General features: G+C 49.2%; 1 protein-coding gene across 2 annotated transcripts in view; it reads right to left on the minus strand.

The window, feature by feature from the left end:
• Positions 1-6,292: 6,292 nt before the first annotated feature.
• The window catches only part of SHLD1 (shieldin complex subunit 1), a 91,489-nt gene continuing 88,621 nt past the window's right edge, over positions 6,293-9,160 (minus strand). The window contains exons 6-7 of one of the 2 annotated variants that reach the window (XR_012158336.1): positions 8,969-9,154; positions 6,293-6,953 (exon numbers count right to left, since the gene is read on the minus strand). The gene's annotated coding sequence lies outside the window, so the exon portion shown is untranslated. The remainder of the gene's footprint in view (positions 6,954-8,968; positions 9,155-9,160) is intronic. The other variant, XM_073339690.2, reaches the window with a different exon arrangement.

Here is a 9,160-nt window from a genome sequence, read left to right on the forward strand (position 1 = left end):
CCCCCCCTTCACCCCCCCGCCTCACACAGACCCGCTTCCCCACCTCCACCCCCGCCACACACAGACCCCCCCTTCACCCCCCCGCCTCACACAGACCCGCTTCCCCCCCTCCACCCCCCGCCACACAGACCCCCCCTTCACTCCCCTGCTCCACCGCCCACCACACACAGACCCCCCCTTCACTCCCCCGCCACACACAGACCCCCCCTTCACCCCCCCGCCTCACACAGACCCGCTTCCCCACCTCCACCCCCGCCACACACAGACCCCCCCTTCACCCCCCCGCCTCACACAGACCCGCTTCCCCCCCTCCACCCCCCGCCACACAGACCCCCCACTTCACTCCCCTGCTCCACCGCCCACCACACACAGACCCCCCCTTCACTCCCCCGCCACACACAGACCCCCCCTTCACCCCCCCGCCTCACACAGACCCGCTTCCCCCCCTCCACCCCCCGCCACACAGACCCCCCCTTCACTCCCCTGCTCCACCGCCCACCACACACAGACCCCCCCTTCACTCCCCCGCCACACAGACCCCCCCTTCACTCCCCTGCTCCACCGCCCACCACACACAGACCCCCCCTTCACTCCCCCGCCACACACAGACCCCCCCTTCACCCCCCCGCCTCACACAGACCCGCTTCCCCCCCTCCACCCCCGGCCACACAGACCCCCCCTTCACTCCCCTGCTCCACCGCCCACCACACACAGACCCCCCCTTCACTCCCCCGCCACACACAGACCCCCCCTTCACCCCCCCGCCTCACACAGACCCGCTTCCCCACCTCCACCCCCGCCACACACAGACCCCCCCTTCACCCCCCCGCCTCACACAGACCCGCTTCCCCCCCTCCACCCCCCGCCACACAGACCCCCCCTTCACCCCCCCGCCTCACACAGACCCGCTTCCCCCCCTCCACCCCCCGCCACACAGACCCCCCCTTCACCCCCCCGCCTCACACAGACCCGCTTCCCCACCTCCACCCCCGCCTCACACAGACCCGCTTCCCCACCTCCACCCCCGCCACACACAGACCCCCCCTTCACCCCCCCGCCTCACACAGACCCGCTTCCCCCCCTCCACCCCCCGCCACACAGACCCCCCCTTCACTCCCCTGCTCCACCGCCCACCACACACAGACCCCCCCTTCACTCCCCCGCCACACACAGACCCCCCCTTCACCCCCCCGCCTCACACAGACCCGCTTCCCCCCCTCCACCCCCCGCCACACAGACCCCCCCTTCACTCCCCTGCTCCACCGCCCACCACACACAGACCCCCCCTTCACTCCCCCGCCACACACAGACCCCCCCTTCACCCCCCCGCCTCACACAGACCCGCTTCCCCACCTCCACTCCCCGCCACACACAGACCCCCCTTCACTCCCCCACCACACACAGACCCGCTTCCCCACCTCCACCCCTGCGCCACACACAGACCCCCCCCTTCACTCCCCTGCTCCACCGCCCACCACACACAGACCCTCCCTTCACTCCCCCGCCACACACAGACCCCCATTTTTTCCCCCGCCATACACAGACCCGCTACCCCACCTCCACTCACCCGCCACACACAGACCCCCCGCTTCACTCCCCCGCCACACACAGACCCCCCATCACCTCCCTGCCATACATAGACCCCCACCTACACCCCCTGCCACACACAGACCCCCCTTGACTCCCCCGCCACACACAGACCTGCTTTCCCATCACCCCCCCGCCACACACAGACCCCACCTTCACTCCCCTGCCATACACAGACCTGCTTCCCCACCTCCACCCCCTGCCACAAACAGACCCCCCCTTCACTCCCCTGCTCCACCGCCCACCACACACAGACCCCCCATTCACTCCTCTGCCACACACAGACCCCCCCATTCACTCCCCCGCCACACAAATCCCCCCATTCACTCCCCCACCACACACAGACCTGCTTCCCCACCTCCACCCCCCTGCCACACACAGATCCCCCTTCACTCCCCTGCTCCATCACCCAGCACACACAGACCCCCCCTTCACTCTCCCGCCACACACAGACCTGCTTCCCACTTTCACTCCCCCACCACACACAGACCCTCCCTTCACTCCCCCACCGCCCACCACACACAGACCCCCTTCCCTCCCCTCCCCCACCGCCCACCACACACAGACCCCCCTCCCCTCATCCACCCCCTGCCACACACAGACCCCCTCCCCTCACTACCCACCCCCACTCCAACACAGACCCCATCCCCCTGCCACACACAGATGCCCCCTTCCCTCCCTACCTCCTACTCCAACACACGGAGACTTTTTACCCTTCACTTCTCTGCCCTTCCCACAGCCTCTTTCTCTGTCCCCCATTCCCTCCCTATTACTCACCCCACTCCATGGCTCCAGGAGAAAGAACCCCTTACTTAGCTCATCCCACTTACCCCCTTCCCAGAACTGGGAAGCCAGAGCTCTCTCTCCTTCTCCCTCCTCCCCACAGGCCTACCTCTCCCCTGCCTCCTAGCCCCCCTCTCAAGGTAGCAAGAGGTAGAATCTCCTTCCCTTCACTAATCTCTCCCAGGGTGGAAACAGAGCTCCCCTTCCCTTTTTCTCCAGGCTAAAGGATGTGGAATCTTCTTCTTGACTCCCAGGTTCCCATTATCAGGGTAGGCTATATATTTACTTCCATGCATACATGTGGGGAGGGGTGGGTGAAATAGTTTTCAAAGGAACCCCCCCCCCCCCCCCGCACACACACATACATACATTTCTACTTCAGTTCTGATCAAAGGTTTCTGGGATCCTGGCAATAGCACAGCTATTACTGCAACTTCTTAGCCTTTGGAAAAGAACATGCCTTTGGCACAGATCATGCTCCCCTTTTGCGGTGCAGAATGAACTGCTAGTAAATGAGCCCTTTTTGCAGCAATCAGGTTTTGACATCTTTCCACATCATGCTACTTATTTCATCTGGTGAGTGAACAGCAAAAATGGTTCCTCAAGAGGTGATACTAAACAAATCTTTTATGATCTATCTCCACACCAGCCTCTTATTTACTCTTTTGTTGTTATGATCTAGGGAGACAAAACAAACCCACCGAGAAGAGATTTTAAATAATTTCTTAAACAGACCCACCTTGTCTGATTATTCCTCCATGAAATGTAAAGTATAAAATCTCGTAACAAACTCTCTGCAGAGAGAAATTTGGAATACAGCTAGAAACAGCTGAGCAGACATATTGTTGACCCAAGTTTGGGGTTTGGTTTTTGTTTGTTTCCCTCCTCCATTATATCTCATAGGGATGGCTCCCATTTTTTTGTATTAGGCATTTATTCTTTTCAAATCATGTTTGCAGGAACCTATGTTTGAGTGCCAATATTCCTGAAAATGAGTCAATGTATTGTCCCCAAACACCAGCTACTCTATACTATCTTATTTATTATTTCTACTACAGTAGTGCTTAGATTGAGAATGAGGTCCCATTGTGCTAGGCACTGTAGAGACCTAGAACAATAGACAGTCCCCTCTTCAAATTGTTACTGATGATGCTAGATTTATTTATATATATATATAGAGAGAGAGAGAGAGAGAGAGAGATAGAGATATTGAATATATATATTCAAAGGGTATAAAGCAGGATACAGGGACACATAACACTGTATGAAATTTCACAGTGAATAGCCATCAAAAAAACCAGGAATTTATACCCTATTTTAATCTTATGTCAGAAGGTAGCCCTAACTATAGAGTCAAGGTGGAGGGCCTCCATAATGCCTTTTGCAGTTTGTGCGAAGTGACTTCCTTTGGAATCTGAATCTAACCTAATGCAGTTACTTAGCTGTTATTTAGAAGCAAATCTATGGTCATTTTAACACTACAATCCAGTCTGAGCTTTGGGCAGCATTCTCTCTGTCTTGCAGTTCCTGTATCAGTTAAGCAACAATGCTCCCCTTAGGCAACCCCAATGTCCCTGTTCCCTAATATCGCTCATTGACCGTGGGAAATCTAGGGAAAGAATCTCATTGACTCCAGTGGCCTTTGGCTCAGGCCCTGGCAATGCTGTGAGATGAAAACTTGTGAATTACCATTTTCAACAGTTAATTAGAAAAGGATTTAAATACAATATTTGCTATTGCCATTTGAAAGTGCTCTTTGACCTCCACATTTATTTAGATGGCACTTCTTGGTTGTCCCTGTGTAGTTACTAAATCAATGTGTTTGCACTGCACTATCGAGGGGCATGTCACTTGCCAGTACAAGATATTTTTTTTTAAACTGTTGGGCCACTTTAATATGTGTTTGATATTCATACTGGATGAAATTCACCCCAGAGCACAAGACCCACACAAGGCACCTGCACCACTTTTGACCCATTGATGGGGGATTGCTGGTGGAACAGCCACAGAGGTGGCTTCATGCTGCAGAAAGTGGCACTGGGGTTAGGACAGGCTCACAATATCTAGGTTTATGTCGGTCCAGTGAGCTAATCCCTCTGTTTTAGTGGCTGCTATTCCAGTCCATACGCTGCAGTAGCAGTCAGAGGAAGCAGTGCTGCAGCCTGTATTCAGCCTTAGTAGTGGATTTATTTATATTTTATTTCTACTTGCAGGATTTTGTAACATGCTCCTCCCCGCAGAATCTGAGCACCCCACAGACATTAAAGGATCCATCTTCACAGCACCCTTAGGAGGTAGGGAAGTTTTGTATCTTAAATTTACAGATGGGGAACTGGAGCCCAAGAAGGATAAATGTTCTCAGTTACATCAATACATGTCAAGAGTAACTCTGAGTTGCTACTGAGATGAGAATCTGGTCCAATGAAATTCACATAGCTTTCCAAAGGACACACAGGAAGTCTATAGCAGAACTAGGAACAGAGTCAAATGGGGTGTATTTCACCCCAGCTTGAATGAACACAGAATATCATCCTGTCTTGGACAAACATAATGTGAAGTACATTTAGGTTGGTGCTGGAAAACCCGGGCAACAACATATAATCCAAATATTTCTCCATAATGGATTATTCAAGATCATATTTTCCAAAAAATGTCACGTCACCAAAACCTTCACAGGCATGTGTCTGTTGGGTGGCTTTCCATTGAGTTGAGGTTACTATTCCCAAGAGGTTTGATCGCATTAAAGAGTAAGGGTTACAGCAGGCTGTGGTAATTTTTCACACTGCCAGTGAAATGAATGGTGCATCCTACCCATGCTTTCCAGATGCGTCAGAATTTTCATTTTGCTGCGATGCACACCACATAATGCTGTGACAATCTGTCACTTTATGGATAAACAATATTCATTCTATTGGATTATCTCAAATATAAATGCATTTTTTAAATAACCGTTTGGCTCATCCTAAAAAGCTGACATTTCAGAAGATGCTAAATGAAGTTTCATGTCTGCTTCTGAGTTGATTTTGCATTGAGAGATTTCAGCAGGCTGCTCTGTGGCCCATGGGCATTGTTTTCCTTCAATTAGATGTGGAGGCAGGATTATATCTATGCCAGGCTGTCAGTTATTTTTATGGGATGAAAATCCTGAGCCCAATTCATGAATAAAATAATCCCTTGCATTATGGAGGTGCTAAGGAGATGAACCGAAGGTATACCCGTGTTATCTTTAATCTCACAGGTAACCACAGTAGTGCAGACATGGTGGCACAGGCTTCAGCATGGGTTAGCAACTCAAGTACAAGGCTTCCAGGGACCCTGGGTACATACTCTGGTTGTTAGCCTGTGCCACCCCATCTACCCTGCTATTGTTACATGTGCTAGCATGATTAAAACTAACATGGGTACATCTGCCCATGTTACAATCACACGTTACTGAGCCCTGCCCTGAGCAGGTATACAATGGGGAAGAAGGCTCTACTGCACACACAGTCACACGCATGCACTATAGATCCTTGAACTTCTCTGAATTCAGATACTGCAGGTCAAGGTTTCCGTTGCCAGCGGTACACCCTTAGAGGGCATGGGGAAGCGTGATTAGGGCCCTCCCCCTGCACTGACCAACAGGGTCGACCAAATGCTATTCAGCACATACACTGCACCCTCTCAGAGGGTGATACAGTGGCCATGCTTGCCTGGTTATAATTATTACTTATTATTTGTATTACCATGGTGCCTGGGCACCATTTGGGCTAGGGCTGGCCCTGTGCTATGGGAATACAAATATTGTAGTAAATGAAGAAGAAGAAGCAGGTAAACAAAGAAGGAGGGGATACGGCCCCAAACTCAGCTGATTCCGTGAGGTCAGCATGGATCCCAGTGGATCCACTGGATTGTGCTAATGTCCCACCTCCTGCAGCCTCCGTTCCCTATCAGCTCAATGCCAATGGGTCTCATTTTCAGACCATCCGGTGACACAGGAAGCCTTAACCACATTGCAGTACTTTAAAAAAAGAAATCCCTTTGGGGCCTACTGAAGTGAGAATAATTTTTTTCCATTTTGTAGTCTCAGCATGTTTGACACTAAAAAATGCTACCTCCCTGACAGCAACTCAGCAGGGTTTGTTTGCTTCAGGCACTAAATGTAACTTATCTCTTGTAATTATACCCGTGCGTTATTCATGGAAAAGAGGACTTGGGCCTGAAACAAAATATAGATTCTCCGTGCCCCCTTCTCCCACACACACATAAGTAAAATTTAATTTGCCTAATAAGGTTATCACACAATTTATTATTTTTAGCATACTACAATGGTGAATTAGATGAGCTGGTTTTTGAAGTCTCTTCCTTGCACCTGGGCTGTCACTTCCTGCATCTGTGTAGATTTTCCTTTCCCAGATGCAGTCTGAAAGTGATGTATTGGATTTTCAATTTAGAAAGATGATGAAAAGTGGTCAGACTCTGCCATGTCGATTTAATTGATCATTAAGCTAAACAGCTGTAAATATCCCTTGAATAGGTGGAATCACGTGTAAAGCCATAAGCCTCTTCCCAAGTGCCAAGCTGGAATAACTTGCTGGGGAATTCTGTATGGGGGAAGAGTGAGAAATCCCATCAGATCACAGCTCCTGGAATGGGGGTGGAATTCTCTGGCTAATGGCCGGAACCTCTCCTCCAAGGGATAAGGACAGCAGGTCTTCCTTGCCCACTCCAAACCACAAATTTTTCCCATGGAGTCTGGAATTGCCCAACACTGAGAAAATGTGTGCATAGTGCCCCAGGGAGACACAATGGCTTCCAGCATTCTCAGAAAGTGAGAGGGGAGTGAGTGTTAAAGGGGTGAAGTAACTTACACATTTCATTCACCTGTGTATAGTGAGTGTAGAATACTAGTGGTTTGCACTCCCTGTGCACTAATGATTGCACAAGGGACAGGGCAATGGAGAATCAGGCCCAACTATTTCAGGAGCTTCCACTGGAGCAGTGTGTCTCCTATAGCAGGTTGTGCCTTAAGGGCCAGAATTTCAGGTGTTCACCACCTACAATCAGGGCCACGTTTTGAAAAGAGCTCAGTTTGCAGAAGCACTGATTATAAAACTCATGGCCAGATTTTCAAAAGAGACAGGTTGAGCACTTGTGAAACTCTGGCCCCATGGGGCCATTTTAGTCATATACCCAGAAAACTAAGGCCCAGATATGCCTCAAAGGTATTTAAGCTCCTGAATTCCATTGCTTTCACACACACATACTTTAGTGGAAGTTAGGAGTAGAGTTGCCAACCCTCCAGGATTGTCCAGGAACCTCCAGGAATGAAAGATTAATCTTTAATGAAAGATTATGTCACGTGATAAAACCTCTAGGAATTCATCCATCCAAAATTGGCAATGCTGGTTAGGAGTCTAAATACTTTGAGGAACATCTGGGCCTAAATGTGCAGGGTCACAATCCCACTCGTATGATAATTGGTGGAGAAAACTGATTTTTATTTAGAGAAGTCTGTACGAAGAAAGGAAATTCCTTCTGAAAAACAACCTAAGTGCTATTTACCATTAAACAGAACAACTTTACCAACTACATTTATCCTGCTAACCAATCCTCCTTTAGACAATAAAACAGCTCATTTACTGCATCTCACTGTGAACTCAAAGCCTTTTACCCACTAATGTAGATTCTGCTTAATATTTACAATGACTGGGGCTAGCCTGGCTTACCTAAAAATTGTTTATTTAAATATTTATAGAGTTTCAACTTTCAACAAGGCTTCATTCAATAAGAATAATATTGCTCTGTGGTTGCTTGTGTCCTGGAAGCTTCACAGAGGCTAATTCCAATTCCCTAGGCTAAATATATATATACATTTATGCAACAGACTATAATGATTGGAATTATATATATATGCAACAGATTATAATGATTCCATTTAGCACCATTTTATTGGGTAAATATACTTTCTAAAATACTGAGATGAATATGTAGTCACATATAATTCTGCACTTTAAGCTCAGCTCTGAAAGATCTGTTGCCTTATGTCAGTGCTCACACACTTCAGTGGAACGAATGATTTTCTTCCTATTGCTTTTTTACTGCCATAAAAGTAATGGAGACCCAGCTACAAAAACACTCTGTGAAGGGTCTGGGCTACACCCACAAATTCAAGGAAAGTCTTTGGGGTGCCCTATTTGTGCTAGAAAATCCCCTATGCACATCATGCTTTTTGAGTCTTTGAGGCTTTCTGCGATGGAATGAAGAAATATAAGAGGGGTAGGTTTAAAAGTAGAATTGGGGACTGGAAATACCCAGCCAGATCCGCAACTGGTGTCTACTGGCCTATCTCCATTGACTTCAATGTTACTACCTTGGTTTATACCAGCTGAGGAGTCGGCCCACAACATTTATTCAGGCCCTGTGATAGTTTCTATCTGGCATTACCAATAATGTCTGAGTCCTCAGGCCTTTCCTCCTCTACGGCTAGGAAGATAACTTTCTCTAGACTTATTTGTGATGTAAGGACTCCTTGCTCTGGACTAAAGTGAATTACACCTATAATCACCCTGGAAAATATCACACTGACACCCACTCTAGGTCTGAAAGGGGAATTCACCTTTCCCAGCTTTGTGCACAGGATTCCCGATGCTCAGTCCTATGTTGAATTCACTAGACAACAGGCCTCTCCCATTACAGTAATCCTCTCTCAGCCAGCATTGTAGGTCAAATTCATCCCTGTGGTACCTCCAGCGGCTTCAGGGGGCTTACTCTGTGTGAGAGTAGCTGGCTCTGACAACGCTGTCTGCAG

This window comes from Lepidochelys kempii, chromosome 3 (assembly GCF_965140285.1).
Source record: "Lepidochelys kempii isolate rLepKem1 chromosome 3, rLepKem1.hap1, whole genome shotgun sequence".
NCBI lineage: Eukaryota > Metazoa > Chordata > Testudines > Cheloniidae > Lepidochelys > Lepidochelys kempii.